Source organism: Cryptomeria japonica, chromosome 5 (assembly GCF_030272615.1).
Source record: "Cryptomeria japonica chromosome 5, Sugi_1.0, whole genome shotgun sequence".
In the NCBI taxonomy this organism is placed as follows: domain Eukaryota; kingdom Viridiplantae; phylum Streptophyta; class Pinopsida; order Cupressales; family Cupressaceae; genus Cryptomeria; species Cryptomeria japonica.
This window is the reverse complement of record NC_081409.1, coordinates 530,902,929-530,921,953: the sequence shown is the minus strand read 5'-3', so window position 1 is coordinate 530,921,953 and position 19,025 is coordinate 530,902,929.

Below are 19,025 nucleotides of genomic sequence, written 5' to 3'. Positions count from 1 at the left end.
TGCATATCCGTTTTGGCTCCTCTTCACCTTCTGCACATTCACTTTGTAGGTATCTCTTCTCTCCTTTAGTCTGGCAAGAATCACGTATCACTTCCCTAGGATACACACACACAACTTTTGCAAACAAGCTTAGAAAGAAACAAAACATCGACTTTATAGGAAACATACAGGTCGGTAACAAAAACCCTAAACCCTAAACCTATTAGATTAAGCAATTCAAGCAGTTCAATCCTGACCGTTGAATCATACTTCATTAAATGCAACAATCTTGAATCGATCTCAAGGTGTTCTCCATCATCCATTATCCACCAATTTCATTGCAGCTGATAACCCATCATGCATTATCACCATTTGATAGACTTCGCTCATTCCTGAGGTAGATAGGAATAGTCTTCTTCATGCAAGATCCTTCACGCACATAGAGCTTACGTGGCTACATGATCTATCCTCCATTATACTGCTAACTCATCACATGCCGATCACCGATTAAGTCATACAGACTTGAGGTACTCCAACTCGAAATCCTGAAGTGGAAGCTACCTACCAACCGGTAGTCATACAATGCTTCCATGTGTTGGTTCACATAACTACATGCCGGTTCATCTTGACATGCCGATTCATCTTGACATGCCGGTTCATCTTGAACAAATATACTACTTCACTTTGGCATATAAACCGGTTCATACATATGCTAGTTCCCTCTTCTCACATATCACATATGCCGGTTCACTTCATAACACATATTGACATCAATGACAACATACAATGTCATTATGTCTTCATGCTGGTTCACATAATGCCAACAATCTCCCCCTTTGACATTGATTGCAATATACAAAGATATCTTCTCCATTTCACATCTTCTCCCATTTGATGCAGATATCTTTTCGCTTCACTCCTTCTCCCCCTTTGACAACAATGCCAAAGTGGAGGTACAAGCATCTTTGTTTCATGATGTTGCTCCCCCTGAGGAGTAGCATCCTTCAACACATCAATCAACCAAAAATTTGTCTTTCCAGTACCTGACTGATATGGAACAATTACTTTTAGTTCACCTCCTGAAGGGGAAATACCCTTTAATTCACCTCTCAGATGCACAAATGTTGTCTTTGGGAGAGGCTTGGTGAATATGTCTGCTAACTGCTCCTTACTGGACACATGCTCCAGTGCAATCTCTTTATTTTGAACCTTTTCCCTCAAGAAATGATACTTAAGCTCAAAATGCATGGTTCTAGAATGTAAAACCAGATTCTTTGATATATTGATAGCACTTGTGTTATCACGGAATATACTTACCAGTTCAGATACAGGGATCTTGAAGCCTTCCAGTACATGCTTCATCTAGATTGCCTGAGTGCAGTTCATGAAAGCTGCAACATACTTCGCTTCTTCTATAGATTGAGAGATACAACTGTGCTTTTTACTCATCCATGAGACCAATCTACCACCAAGAAAGAATGCACCACCGGTTGTGCTTTTCCAGTCATCCACATTACCTACCCAATCAGCATCTGTGAACACTTTCAGATTGAAATCATTGTTGTATGGGTACCACAATCCATAGTCAATTGTTCCCTTCAGATACCTAAGAATCCGCTTGACTGCAACCAAGTGGGATTCTCTTGGACTTTTCTGGAACCTTGTAGTAATGCCAATAGCATGTGCAATATCTAGTCTGCTATGCACTACATAATGCAACTTACCAATCATTGATCAATATTCCTTCTCATAAGCCAGTGCGGAATCATCCTCTTTTGTCAATTTGCAACCGGTCACCATTAGTGTACCAATCGGTTTTCTATCTTCCATGCCAAAGGTTTTTAGTACCTCTTTGACATATTTGGACTGAGTCATAAAGATTCCATCTTCCATCTGTTGGATCTGCAGTCCAATGAAGAGCTTAATCTCTCCTATGAGTGACATCTCAAACTCTTTCTTCATCTCATCAGCAAACTCATGACTCATCCTGTCATCTCCTCCAAAGATAATGTCATCAACAAAAACCTCACAGATCAGGATCTGATCTCCTTCAGACTTCAAGTAGATATTGCTATCTTCACTTATTCTCTCAAATCCAATCATCATAAGATGGGAATGTAGGCACTCATACCATTCCCTAGGTGCTTGCTTTAGACCATATAGTGCTTTATGTAGCCTACATACCATATCACTGTCTTCAGATAGGGAAAACCCATCTGGTTGCTCTATATATACCTCTTCTTCAAGTACACCATTTAGGAATGCAGATTTTGCATCCATTTGATATACTTTGAACCTTTTAAAAGCTGCATATGCAAGAAGCATACGAACTCCTTCCAATATAGCTACAGGAGCAAAGGTTTCTCCATAGTCTTCTCCTTCTTCTTGAGCATATCCTTTGCATACCAATCTGGCTTTATTCCTAATCACTGTGCCATCCTCATTCAACTTATTTCTAAACACCCATTTGGTGCCAATGACATTTTTATGCTCTGGTCTGGGTACCAAGGACCATGTACCATTTTTCTCTATCTAGTCAAGTTCCTCTTCCATTGCCTTCATCCAGTCTTCATCTTTATGAGCCTCTTTGAATGATTTAGGCTCAAATTTAGAGATCATACATGAGTTTTCTCTGATCTTTCTTCTTGTAAGGATTCCTGCATCCTTATCACCTATGATCTGCTTAGGATCATGATTCAACTTGACATACCAAGGAATGGTCTTAACTGGTTCTTCTTGCTTTTCTTCCTCATCCTCATCTTCATCAGTATCAACATTCACCGGTTTAGGGACATTGTTACTGGTACTTGGTTGGCTAACAACTGGTTCCCAGAAGGTTGCAAGCAGTTCATTTATAGCTTGTTCATTGCCAGTTTCCTCAGTCTTCTTAGAGGATTCATCGACTCTTACATTGATGCTTTCCATAATTCTTTGAGTCCTATTGTTGTAGCACTTGAAAGCTTTACTCTTGGTGGAATATCCTAGAAATATTCCCTCATCACATTTAGCTTCAAATTTGCCTTGATGTTCACTCCTCTTGATGTAACATTTGCTACCAAATACCTTAAAGTAGCTAACCACAAGTGTCTTACTGGTCCAATACTCATAAGGAGTTTTGTCCTTACCCTTTTTGATGAGTACCCGGTTCATAGTGTAGACTGCAGTGCTCACCGCTTCTCTCCAAAAGGTGTGAGCTACCTTTCCTTGAATAAACATGGTTCTAGCTGCTTCAACCATAGTTTGGTTATTCCTCTCTGCTAGGCCATTCTGCTGTGGAGTCCAGGGGGTAGACAACTGTCTCTTGATGCCAAATTCTTCACAATACTTGTTGAATTCACTGGAAGTGAATTCCCCTCCTTGATCAGTTCTAAGACATTTGATCCTTTTACCACTTTCCTTCTCCACTAATGCTCTAAAAGCTTTGAATTTACCAAAAGCTTCAGACTTGTCTTTCAAGAATGTGACCGACATCATTTTTGAGTAGTCATCAGTGAGGATCATGAAGTACCTATCACCCTGCACACTTCTAGTTTTTATAGGACCACACAAATCAGTATGTACAAGATCAAGCAAGTTGTCAGCAGTGAAAGATTTACCTTTAAAAGTTGAGGAAGACATTTTCCCCAATTGACATTCTCTACACAAGGTATGATCCAGTTTGTTTAGCACAGGCAACCCTCTAACTGCCTTGATCTTACTAGCCTTTACAATGTTATCAAATTTTACATGGCAGAGTCTCCTATGCCATATCCAGCTATCATCAAGCTTAGTCATAAGACATGTACTTATATTTGCATTCAGATGAAATAGGTTACCTTTAGTCTGCATGTCGGTGGCCACCAATTTACCATCTTTTCCTTTGATTCTGCAACCTCCATTCTTGAATTGAAGAGTGAGGCCACTGTCATTTAGTTGGGCAACACTTAGAAGGTTGTGTCTGAGACCATCAACCTAGTACACATTGTCAGCACTGCTCTTTCCATTCAGAGAGATGGACCCTCTGCCTTTGACCATGCAAGGTGCATCATTGCCAAAGTGAACCACACCACCATCATACTCCTCCAAAGATAGAAACTTGCTTCAGTCACCTATCATATAATGAGAACAACCACTATCAATGATCCACTCATTGGAATTATCAAACTGGGAGACAAGGGCCTTCTTGTCTGCCACATCTTCCTTTACAGCAACAAACACAATGTCTTCATTCTCTTCATCTTCTGATTCCTCATCTGTGACACCTTCATCAACTACTACAAAACAGTTTCTCTAGTTTCCTCCTTTGAATTTCCTGAACCTTTCCGGTTTATCCTTGTTGTCACTATTAGGACAGTTCATAGCAATATGTCCTATCCGGTTACAGGAAAAACATTTCAAAGGGAGCTTATCTTTGTATTTACCAGTTCCTTTTGGAAATTTCCAGGCAAGAAGAGCTTCAAATTCCATCAGAAATTCTTCATCATTCATTTCTCTATTCTGATTAGGTTCCCCACTAGTGCTAACCTCTTTTCCTTTCCTGGATGGTATAGTAGAGACTCTAAATGCTGATTTTGTCTTTTGAACACTGCCATCAAAACTATTCAGTTCATAGGTTGTCAAGTTGGCTATGATGGAGTCCAAGGACACCTTAGACTTGTCTATTGATCTCAACTCCTAAATAGCAGCGACCCTTATTGCATAGACCGACAACAGGGATCTCAGGACTTTACTTACCACAGTGGAATCTTCTATTTTACCACCTGCACTCTTGATTTCTCCAACAACCATTTTGATTCTTATTCCATATTGTTGAATGGTCTCTCCTTCAACCATCTACATGTCTTCAAACTTCCCTCTCAGGCTTTCTTCCTTAGCCTATTTTACATGCTCATCACCACCATAGATATTTTCAAGAGCATCCCATACCTCTTTGGGATTTGCCTTGTCCTGAACATCAATAAATTCAATGCTAGATAAACTACTCATGAGGGCTTCCATGACTTGCCCATTTTCTTGTATCTCTCTCTTTTGGTCATCGGTGAGAGTACCAATAGGAACAACATATATATTTTCAACATAACTCCAGTGCTGAACACCCATGCTTTTGATGAATATCTTCATCCTGTCTTTCCATATACCAAATTTTTCCCTGTTAAACTTTGGACCTTCCCTCTTCATTATTTGACTAGGATCTTTTCCTCAAGCGGTTAAGCTTACAACACAGAGGACCTAGAGGTGCTTTGATACCAATTGATAACTCAATAATGAACCAATAGTACCAAACTGGTACTGAGAGGGGGGTGAATTAGTACAAGCAAAAATACAATCCAAAATCGGTTGGACAACAAATACTTCAAATGACTATAGGCAGTGATGTTAGCTGAAGTAGAGTGCAACCAGTAAGACCCAGGACGGCTAAAACAATCATAAACTGGTCACTCACTAAGCTTTCCTCTTAGCTCAATACTACAATACCATTACACCCTCATAAATGAACAGGTAAACTATTATCTAATCTTCACAATAGTTGGTTCAGCATGTTTTATAGATAGGCATAAAACATAGAACCATCATGTGCTCAATAGGTAATAACAAAGCATCACAAGATAGAAGCATCACACATGACACACATATTTTTCACGTGGAAACCCAATTGGGAAAAACCACGGTGGGGATGAATACCCACAAGTTGCTTTTGAACTCTTTTGAAGTCTGCTCTGTTAGGAGCCTTGTCCAGTTAAAGACATTACAATAGGTTTTGCTAGGATTTGATCTTGTTAGGGATCACCCAGTTAAGGGATAGTAATAATACATGGTTAAGGGTTAAACTCGGTAGGGTCACCTTGTTAGAGGATTTCAAGAACTCAATAGCTAAAGGATCTCCAGAGCTCTATATCTTCTCAGAACTCATTAACCTCGAGTTACCCAGTTAAGGGATTTGAATCAAGCCTGTTAAGACCACCTTGTTAGGGGATTTTACAACAAGCCAGTTAAGGCTACCCTGTTAGGGGATTTTACAACTGTTGAAGTGGTTAGAGATCAACAGGAATTACAATGATCTGATTACAGCACTCAATGCTAATGCATATCCATTTTGGCTCCTCTTCACCTTCTGCACATTCACTTTGCAGGTATCTCTTCTCTCCTTTGGTCTAGCAAGAATCACGTTCACTTCCCTAGGATACACACACACAAATTTTGCCAACAACCTTAGAAAGAAACACAACATTGACTTTATAGGAAACATGCAGGTCGATAACAAAAACACTAAACCCTAAACTTGTTAGGTTAAGCAATTCAAGCGGTTCGATCCTGACTGTTGAATCATACTTCATTAAATGCAACAATCTTGAATCGATCTCAAGACTCGATCTCAAGACATTCTCCATCGTCCATTATCCACTGATTTCATGGCGGTTGATAACCCATCACACGTTATCACTGTTTGACAAACTTCGCTCATTCCTGAGGTAGATAGGAATAGTCTTCTTCATGCAAGATCCTTCACGCGCACAGAGCTTATGTGGCAACATGATGTGTCCTCCATTATACTGCTAACTCATCACATGATGATATCTGATTAAGTCATATAGACTTGAGGTACTCCAACTAGAAATCCTGAAGTGGAAGCTACCTACCAACTGGTAGTCATACAATGCTTCCATGTGCCGGTTCACATAACTACATGCCAGTTCATCTTGAACAAATATACTGCTTTGCTTTGGCATATAAACTGGTTCATACATATGCCAATTCCCTCTTCTCACATATCACATATGCCGGTTCACTTCATAACACATATTGACATCAATGACAACATACAATGTCATTATGTCTTCATGCTGGTTCACATAATGCCAACAATGTATATGTTATGGTATGGATGTATTTGGTAATGATTATCTTTATATATATTTCATGATTCAAGGGGGAGCCAGATGTTGTTCGACACATTTATTTGGAAATCATCTTGTTAGCAAAATCCCTCGAGTAGTGCCAACTTGGAGGCATAGTTGGGATTGACGATGTGACTTCCCTTGCTGTGAAAGCCAACTAATGCACAGGAACTCACTCATCTAGCAGCAGCGGTATTTATTACCTTGATCCTGGGGATTGCTTAAGTTGTATCGTGACCCTTCATCCATGCTCATCTGACACTCTTTAGCGATCATATCAATCCTTCATTGAGAAAGATGAGTTTTATTTCTCAATGCCTTTTAATACTTGAGTTAGGCTTATTTTGAGTATTTGGTTATCTGAGAGTCTTGAATTTCCTATGGATACTTTGCTAAGACTTATAGGGCTCAAGAAGAAAATGCCTTTTATAGGAGAAATTAAGGAGGAAAGATTGAAAGGCATTCTAGTCTTCTCAAATGTCCTGGTCATTAGGGTGGTCATGAAAATCCTTGGGGAAGAATATAACTCAAATGCAAACCGCACTAGGGATAAATCGGATATTGCCGCTATTTTGTTGGTGGTGGCTATGTATTATGAGAAGGGCAGGGATGTGGTGATAAAATTTTGTAAAAGTGTCTTCAAGAAAGAATTGCTGGGAGAACTTGAGCGGGTGGTTGTCAATATAGATGAGGAGCTAACAGTTCTGAAGCCTCACGATTTATGACATTCTCATTTGGATGAATAACTGGGTGCCTAGATTTCCTATCCTGATAATTGAGGATATGGCCGCCTTTGAGGCCTATAATCCGACTAGGCGAAGGAATTTTTTCTTTCTCATGTGGCTTTTGCATGTTAGAAAACCGGCTTGTAATAGGTGGCTGGCCAACTATCTGGAAGTTGAAAACATTGAAGTGATCCCAGACGACATGAACATCCCTCCCACCCTCGTCTCTAGCCTTGTTAATTCTCTAGCTAGCTTTGGAGAGAAGGTATCAGAGGAGTAGGAAAGGAGATGTCGGGCTTGATAGCTAGGTGTTTGTCTTGGGTTTATCCTATCGTCACCTTTTGACTCTTAAGGGTTTACAGTTAAAATTTCACCATATTTCAGACTTATCTTTAAAGACTTATGGATGCTTAGTTTAATATATGCTCTAGCTTTAGATATGTTTATCTATCTTTAGTTTGTTGGTTTCCCTTTTTCAATCTACCCCAAAAGGATTGTTCTTTGTGTGATTTTATGGATCCTTCTTATGGGTTTAACCAATTATGTCTGAAATCTTAGCTTTCTAAAGTTCTTTTAGTTCATGGCTAAATGTAATGAATCACTGCTCTCATCTTTTATATTCTAAATTTTATGCTCATGTATATATATATATATATATATATATATAGACATCTACATGTATGTGTATATCTATTGTCAGACCTTTTATTCATAAGCATAGATGCTATTTTCTTTTGAAGAGTTAGGTTGACAGAATTAGGGAGGCCGATCGCTTCTAGTTTCATTTTTTTGAAAGAGATCTGTGAAGTATGGAATGGACTCTCTTTGTTAATTCTCTTATGGAATGGGATATCTCCCCTCTATCTTTTCTTCCTGCTTTCAGTGCTTGTTTATGTTTTCAAGGGGATAATCTTTTTAAATTTCTCTTTAGTGTTTCAAATTAGTAGACTTTCTAGAAGCAATTGTCTGATTAAGACTTTATGAAAGGTTTTTATCTTTGGTTATCAAATACATCAGATTTTTTGTAAGGAGTGAGGTGACTTTTAGATCCTCTTGGTGAAATATTCCCTATCTCCTAGAGTATTGCTATGGTATTTCTATATTATGATATAGATGCAAGCAATTTTTTTGATTTGAAGTTATAGTTCATTACTTTTCAATTCTAAAACTTTGTGGTTGTAGCTGTTGTAATGGAACAAGCTTGGAAACATGGACTGGGGTTTATTTATTAGCTAACATTTCTTGAAGTGGTCTATTGTAGGGTAGGTTTGAAGGTTTCTTGCAGCTATTGTGTCGACATGATTAAGGGTTCAATATCCTCTAAGGGAAGTTGACATTAATAGTTAAATTAGAAGTTATGTTTCAAGCTGTTGATAATTTTATTTTGATGCGCAATGCTTTTATACATACTAACATTGATCTTGGTTGTAAGGTGTGAAAAGGTTCTTTTGCAGAACTATGGAATGGGGCTGTTTTAAATCTTGCAAGATACGTGTAAAATAATTTAGGATATAGCTATTTTTGGACATCATTAACGAGGACATCATTATTAGGGAAGGATCAAATTACAGCGTATAGGAAATATTGGATGATTTTTTAGTAATCTTTCAAATAGATTAACCTGGATGTGAATTGTCTAGGGATTCATGTATCTTGTACTTTGTTATTAGATATCTGTAGCATTAGATTTAATTTTTGATCCATTAATCGATTTGGGCTAGACCAAAGGTTTTCTTCCCTCCATTCTTTCCTACCGGTGCCCACACTGAATGGAGTTGTAATTATCATTTTTAAAATTAATAAAATTTCTTTGGCTTTGACCTTTTACTGATAAACAAAAAACAAAAAAAAACTATGGGGACAATAAAATATAAAAGCCCAATAATAAAATAAATAATTACCCAAATTACATATTAAAGCCACTAACTATAAAAATGAATAAATAAATCTAAAGGCTCAAATAATAAAATATTTAAACAATAAATAAATATCAAATAAACATCAAAACATTAAATAAATATAAAAGCACCAAATAAATGTAAACCAATAAATCATGGCTTAATAAATATTAATTAATCACTCAATAACAATTGAATATCAAAACTATACATTAAATTAATTCTAATATAATAAAATATATGAATCAATTAAATAATCATAACACCATAAAGCAACCCAACCTATGGTTGAACAACGTGTCACAAGATACCAACATGATGACTCACGCCAAGACACTTAAACTGACAAGGATGACAACTTAAGCCTAGAGTGTGTAGACAAAACTCATGTCACCTTCGATCAACTTTCCATTGGGATAAAGACACACCCAGACTTGTGAGACCAAGTGGAGTTGATATCTAGTACCTGCAATCCTACAACCACCAATATCCATAAGACAAAATACACAATAACATATATCATAAATGGTCAGGCAAGTGAAAGAGACTTGTAATGTCAAATCATGCTCGCAATGAGTGGTATGACATTGTCTCTATCATGAATACAATAGTAAGACAATAACGACCATCATAGCATCGACTCATCAAATATAATTATGAAATGGGGTTAGCATCATCAAGGTATCATCATGATCTCATAAACAATATAATCTATCCATGAATAATGGGTGCATATAAATCATCAAATATAAGTCCATCCATCATAATATTCTAGGATATGTCATCATCCACATAGATCATCATATATCAAATGTCCATATAAAATTTCTAGCATCATAAATAAGCATATGAGATAGGAATAAAGTCATAAGTACTAGCCAAAGCATCATCAAAGAGTCTAAATAAGTATATTGATGAATAAATCAAAAGATGAATTAGGGAGGGACACTACATCTTCCCCCCCTTTGTCTAGGCTTACTCCTGGATGCCCGAGAAGAAATAAGGACAAAGCTCTCTCATTCATGCTGTATCTTATGAAGTCATCGAAGAATCATCCCTCGGGTCCCATTAGACCCTTACCTGCTCTATTTTGTGACTCTTGAGGGTCAGCCCCTAACGCTCAAGAATGTGTATGGTCTCCAATGAAAGTTTTCCATCCTCTACCTGCAATGCATTCCAATCCAAAACATGGGTCATATCAGGAAAATATGGCCTAAAAATGATACATGAAACATCTCATGGATGCGAGACAAGTTGGGAAACAAGGCAAGGCAATAAGACACATGACCAATCCTCTCTATAATCTCAAATGGTCCAACAAAATGAGGTGTCAACTTAGAGCCTTTACCATAATGGATAAGCATCTTTCGTCGATGAATCCTCAAAAATATGTTGTCACCCATTGAAAATTGTCGATCTATACGATGAGCATCCACATCCTTCTTATGTCTATCCTGTGCAGCCATCAAATTCTCTCTAATACATGCCACTTGCTACTCCATATCCTGCAACATCTTTGAACCAAGAAGCACTCTATCCTCCAAATGATCCCAACTCAAAGGTGTACAACACCATCACCCATACAAAGACTGAAAAGGAGACATACCAATAGAACTATGATATCCATTATTGTATGTAAGCTCCACCAAATATAGATAATACTCCTATTAAGATTGTTGATCCATAACATACATCTGCAACATATCCTCCAAAATTTGATTAACTCTCTCAATCTACTCATTTGTCTTGGAATGATATGTTGAACTGAAGTTCAACTGAGCTCCTAAATCATGTTGGAGAGAGGTCCACAATGTTGAAGTGAACACTGGATTGCGATCTGATATAATCTAATGAGGAATACCATGCAATCTCACTATATCCTCCAAGAAAATTTGAGCTACTTTCATTGTTGTGTAGGAAGATCAGATAGGAGAGAAGTGTGCTACCTTGGTCAACCTATCAATGGTGACTATGATCACATCATGATGATGACAAGACATAGGAAATCCAATAATGAAATCCATAGATATGATATCCCATTTCCAATTTGGAACAAGGTTCAACTGTAAAAAAATTATGGATGTTGATGCTTTGCCTTCACTCGTTGACACTCCAAGCTACAAGACATAAAATCTTCTATATCTCTCCTCATGCTGGCCCTTTGATATAACTATCATAAATCTACATTCATTTTCTTGACACCTGGATGTGTCGAGTAAGGTGCATGATGTGCCTCTGTCAAGATCAAAACTCAAAGTCCATTTGAATGTGGAACATAGATATGTCCCAAGTGTTGAAGAAGACCATCAGAGTCCAATGAATATCCTACATACGTCCCCTCAAGAGCTCTAACTAAAGCAATCTCTACACTAACCTCCTGGTACCAAGCATCTGAAGGAAGCACATCAAGAATCTGACTCCTCAAATCTAGGCTGAGAGTCAAAACTGAAACCTCATGCCTCCTGTGGCTCAAAGAATTTGCCACCACATTCTCCTTACCCTGGATATTTTCACCTCAAAATTTAACTCACAAAGAAACTCCATCCAACCCCATTGTCAAGCATTTAGGTTCAACTGCATGAAAATATATTGCAAGCTATGATGATCAATATGCAAATTAAACCAATGCCCAAGAAGAAAATGCCTCTATCTCACCAAAGCATGCACAAATTCCGCTAACTCTAAATTATAAATGAGATAGTTCATCTCGTCATCTTTTAGTTTACGCAACTAATGTTCTATCGCGTGACCATCCTACATAAGAAATGCTCCTAGACCCTCCAAAGAAGCATCTGTGCACACCATAAAATCTCCTAAAGGATCTAGAACTGCTAGAATAGGTGCACTAGTCAAATGCTCCTTGAGGATTTGAAATGCTGCCTCACACTGATCTGACCAAACAAACTTCTTCCCTTTCCTCTGAAAAGAAGTGATAGGATGAACAATTTTCAAAAACCCTTGAACAAATAGTCAATAATAACCTACAAGACCCATGATACTGTGAACCTCGCCCACATTAGTGGGTGTTGGCCAATCCAAAATAGCCTGAATCTTTGAGGGATCATTATGATACCCTCTCCTAAAATAACATGTCCAAGATACTTAACCTCTAACTAGAAGAACTCACACTTAGCCATATTGGCATACAACTAATTCACACGAAGGCACTGCAAAACCTGCCTTATCTGTTTCTCATGCTCCTCCATAGTACTCAAATAGATGAATATATCATCAAGGAACACAAGCACAAACCTATCAAGATATGTCCTGAAAACTCCACTCATCAAGCTCATGAACACTAAGGGTGCATTAGTAAGCCCAAAAGGTACCATTGTAAACTCATAATGTTCATATTGAGTACAAAATGTTGTATAATGAATATTCGCCTCATGAATCTACAATTGGTGATACCTTGACTTAATATCTATCTTAGATAAGACCTTAGCATCCTTAATCTGATCAAAGAGGTCACCAATCATTGAAAAAGGATAATGATTCTTCACCGTCACCTTATTCAGCTTCCGATTTAATCAATACATAAGCGAAGACACACAAATCATTCACCCTCACTGCAAATAATTGACAACCTTAGGGTACACAAAGCTTCATCTGCATAGTGGAAATCGTGCAAAGAGAAATAAGTCATTGCACACCCAGTATCTCCACATTCTTCCTACTATCATCAAGACACTGCACCCTCTTACCATGATAATCAATCTTGGCCTGATGAGCCTCAAGCAAATCCATACCCAACACAACACCATAGGACCCCAATAAAAGAACACAAAGATCCATTAAGGTGGTACATACTCCCAAATACAACAAACAACCATGCACAAATGAATCCACTACCACCTTGGACCTTGTAGCCAACTCTACCTGCCACCTATCAACATTCTTTACCACCACAAGCCCACATCGCTCTACTAAAGATGGAGGAATGAAAGAATCAGAAGCACCTAAATCAAACACTACTGAGAAAGAGATACAACCTATCTCACGCGTGGTCTCAACAACTATAGCCTAGTGCTTAGCCTGATGGTTATCAACCACCACAAATACATGATAAGATCTCCCTGCATCTCCTACTACGAGCTTTGATGCAATTGGCCTCTTTCCTAACACCTGAGTAGACCTCTAAGGACAATTAACTATAATATGTCATCTTTGAACACAAGAGAAACAACTCCCTCTACTAAATCCCCTGCTAATTAGGGGTGCATTGGGCTATTGAACACTACCTCTGCTAGAGCTTGGCTATGAACTCTATGCTAGTTGAGAAGGAAAAGATCGTCTATCTCACTACTTGTTGTGATTCCTATCAGCCTCTAATCTAGCACCATGAACAAAATTGACTCTAAGAAAACATCTTCCAAAACCACTGACCACTCCAGAAGAAGAATGATAACTCCTTGCAAAACTTGAAGACTCCAGCTATGCACCTCTCATAATTGATCTTTATGTTGGAGTACTAATGGTCTGCACACCTGGAGTACCTCCCAAAGCCAAAGTCAAGCTCTCCTCAACCAAACGTGCATTTTTTATTTCCACCTCCATAGTCTTGGGTTCAAGAATCTGAACTCCATAGCTGATATGGTCGTTAAGACCTCTAAGAAAATGTTGCACCAACATAGCCTCATCATCCACTATTCCAACATATTGCTTAAGTTCAAAGAACTTATGCTCGTACTGCTCAATTGTCAATTTTTTCTGCCTCAAATGATGAAACTCATCTGCCTTTCTTTGCCTCCAAAGGTCAGATAAGAAACGAGCATGAAACCGCTTAAGGAACAGCTCCCAAGAAACTATCACAAGATCCAAATGCAGCTTCTCATCCTCCATGCACCACCAAGTAGATGCAAAATCATGAAGATGCATGATTGCAAACCTAGCCTTAGTTTTACTGCTATATAGTTTCATAGAAAAACACGTACCCATATCTAGAAGCCAAGTCTCTTCCTCCATGCCACTTCTAGAACCATTGAAAGTGGGTGGATGAGACCTCAAAAGATCTCTCATATGACTTGCTGCAATCGCATCTTGATCTACATCGACTCCCCTCCAAGGACAACATGAATGCTCTCTCTCCTAATATCTTAAATGGCGAGACTCCTCCTATCGATTCTCCTCCTATCTCAGCCCTAAGTGACCAAGAGGCTCCTGAAGCACATTAATCAATTGCAAAATTGCATCACTCTGAGTCCCTTCCTCCTTTTGGTCATGCTACTACTCCTCATGGTGTGACTCTTTAGAAACCTTGAGATGAGGATTCCATCAAGTACCCATACGACTACTACATCCATGACCTCTACCTCTAGAGAAGACATCTTGTATAAGCAAGATACAAGGAAGTATGAGATAAAATCAAGGGAAACTAATGCAAGAAAATAACTAGTAGGGATAACCACCTGGCTAACCCAAGCTATAGTGCTACTATGCACAATGGGCTCATGTGAAACTAGAGTACCCAATGTATGAACATGGGCTCTGATACTAGATGTAATGCTTTCTAAAATACCCTAGAGAAATATAACTAACTAACATGCAAATAGAGATAAATGTTTTTTAAATAACATCATCTACTAATGCAACACATATAACTAAAATTCTCAATGCATTAAATAACCATCTACCACATATGCACATAATCCATTTAAACATAATCATAAGAGCACAATATGCAAACGAAAATAATACAATTCATTAATTATCATTCCCTAGGGTATCTTAACACCATTACTCAAATTAACTATAAGAACATAACATCATAGTCACTATCACAACCAATCACATTGTAACTTTTCTAACATTAACTTCTTACAATAACACAAGGAATCATTCCTTTATCTCAATCATCGTGAATACATTCAATTACAACATAGTTGTCATTTAACCCCTTTAGATTCACTTTAATAACACCAATCCAAGTGCTCCTAATTCCCCTTTTCTTAATTACTAACATATCATCATTATTCTATTACCAAGCATCACATACCACATGGCTAATTAATTTCCTTTAAGATTGAACCTTTTACATTATCATAACTCTACATATATATTCCATTTCATGAGACAAGAACAATAAGGAAGATAAATTATTTTCATCAAGCCTATAAGTACTCTTCCATCCAAGACTAATACAAAGACAATATAATCAATCATAAATCTAATCCATATTTCCATAAATATACAATATTCAAGATACAACACAAAACCCACAAGGATTGTAATGACATTTACTAATACAATAGTCATGATCACATTCCTATTACATCCTTCCCATAACATAAGATTACATTATATTTACATCATTATATATATGATGCTCATACTACAACTACAACTGTCTCATGAATGTCACATGAATCATAATACATCAATGTGCTCCAAGAATCCATCCAATAGCTAAAGAGATAAATAATCCACATCCATGCACAAGAGCATCCCAATAGAAGAAGGCATCAAAACACACAACCATGTGGAACCATAGGAACCACCCCCTATACTAGGAGATGAAACAAGGTCCCACACACACTCTAGACCTTCCCTAACACATAACAACTAAAAGACATGAACATAACTACAATCACAACTTAAATGCAACCACATAGACCATAATACCAATCACATCACATGGCTAAACCAAAAGCAATAAAACTCCCAGAGGCATATCAACAACCATGGCATAAGGAATAAGGACACATGTATGGAAGAGTGTCATCACATGCTATCCTCACAAAGAAGGGTATAATATATAAACATCGAGATCTCCACCCACACCCCAGATAGACATGTGGAACCATCTCAACCTATGAGAGAATCAAGAGATTTTGGTTTACTGTCTCCACGGTCTTCCCAAGTTCATCCCAAGCCTCCACTCAAGAGCTATGAGGTGGGGCACCAATATCCTTTCATTACCTTATTTAGGTGAGTCCTAATTACCCAGCCCAACTAATTAATTATTATTATCATATCTTATTTAAATCAAGAAAACTTCCAATGTGTTCCTAGTGGTCTAGACTTCAAGCATCCTTACAAGGAACCTCTTGATATCCTATTCTCTCATGACCCTGACCAACACATGGAAGCCCACTCCCCCTAACCATGTTCCAAGACCTTAGGGTAATCACAAATAAAAACATCAACAAGGAGGCTCAAGAAAATACATAAATCCATAATAGAATCCACATGAAATACACATAGGCAAGCAAAATATGAAGTGATAGCCATATGCCATAATGCCAACATTTATAAATCAAGATCCTCAAACAATAAATAAATAAACAAGAGAAAGGCATAAATTCCTCTTGCTCATCCATGAACAATAGTAATCTTCAATAGAGAGGCACAACCATCTCGTTGGAGCCATCATGAACGATTCTCTATAGCAAGGAATGAACCCTCTTGCTGGAGTCAACACAATATACATAGCCCTCAACAAAAAGGCATAAACCATCTTGTTGGTGACAAAAAAACAAACAAATATCCAAATGTGACAATAAACATCTCTGATAATCATAGAAATACCAAAATACAACCTCTGGTACAAAATTAGACTCAGGAAAACTCAGCACAAAAAGCCAAAATGATCAAAATACAAGAGACTGAGTAGTTTAGCTCATTTATTCAACAGTGTAGCACCTTTGTCAATTCTTGCAGTGCTTCTTTTAAACATTATAGTGCATATGGAAAGCTAGATAGCGCTTTTGCAGACAAAATCATTGCTTATGCCTGATAAAGTAGTGCATATAGTAAATTTTATAGTGCATCCACATATAAAGAACACATATACTTAAATAAATAATGCACACATGTGAAGCAGTAACACATTCATTAAGTTAGTGCATATGTGCAGGGATATAGCGCATCTAACTTCAGACTTAGAATATGGAATAAAAAAATTAGGACAAGTTTGGAGAACCATTAAGTCCAACAAATGATGTCAAAGCCAAGACAAAATGCAAATAAAAATATAACTCAAGGCGCTAATTAAGAAAATGAATCGATAACCGAGTGAGGTATGGCCACAATACTATTCATATCTTGACAACATTGGAATACCAAGTCTCCACTATAGAATAGACCAACACTTATAGAAATAGTAACACGTCAATAAATTTACATATAAACCAAGATGCACAGACATCATAACAAGAAAGATTTTGTGATCTCTCAAGGTAGCTATTATCAGGTGCATGAAAAACTTACGACAATCATAGAATAATTACACAAAAACCATTCACGACAATACTTATGCAAATAGATCTCATAGAAATATATTAACCCCCAAACTTTATTTTATAAACAATATTTCACAACTATTCCCAGCACCCTTCCCTAGACAGTCTTTTCACAAACACAATGCAAACAATCTTTTCAAATTAAATTTAACAGAAGGAAGAATTCCTCCAACCTGGTAAATCGAAGTTATGGTGAAGAAACTTGAAAAAGAAAAACTCCAATCCTTAATCCAACGAAGCCGAAATTCCAAGATCCAAGCAAAACCCAAAATCTTCAATCACTTAGGATTTTTTTTCAAAAAGCCAACCCAGACAAAAAAATCAAAAAGCCATATAAATAAAATTGCATTAAAAAACTATGCAATAATCCAGCCAATCAAAATAAACCATAAAATAATATTCCATACCTACCATGCATAAAATTGACGTAAGATAATATAAAATAATATTTCTTACTTACCCAATTCTTTCAACCAATAGTAAAATAGGATAGATAGGTTATATGATATTTAATTAACCCAAATGGTAACAAAGGAAATATAATAAAATAAATAACCAATAATTAAAATAAATAATGGGCACAATAAAATATAAAAGCCCAATAATAACATAAACCAAGGGTAATATAAATAATTTCCCAAATTAAATATTAAACAAACTATAAAAATGAAACAATAAATCTAAAGGCTCAAATAAGAAAATAATTAAACAATAAATAAATATCAAATCATTAAATAAATATAAAAGCACCAAATAAATATAAACCAATAAATCAAGGCTTAACAAAAATTAATAAAGATAACATATAAATATTAATTAATCACCCAATAATAATTAAATATCAAAACTATACATTAATTAATTTTAATATAATAAACTGTTAGGATAACCGGTGAACAACTGAGAGGGGGGGTGAATCAATTGTTAAAAGATTATGTCAATAAAACCACTTAATAACCTTTAACCGGAGTACATAGACGTTGAATACCGAAATAGCAGAAATAGATACCAGTAAGCAATAAAACCTAAGAATAAAACTAAGAATTAACACAATGCAACCATACCACATAACATCATGATTTTTACTTTGAAAACCCAGAAAGGGAAAAACTATGCTGGGAAGCCTACCCATAGTCAGATGATACTTTTGCAGAAAGTATGTGATACAATAAGGGGTGTACACATGCAGGAAGGCACACTGCCTAGAGCGTACTGCTCATTACAAAAGAGTATCACTAACTACAGAGAGGTTATAACCACCTCAAGATAAATGGATAACAATCTAGAAGAATGAATTGCCAGAGATAA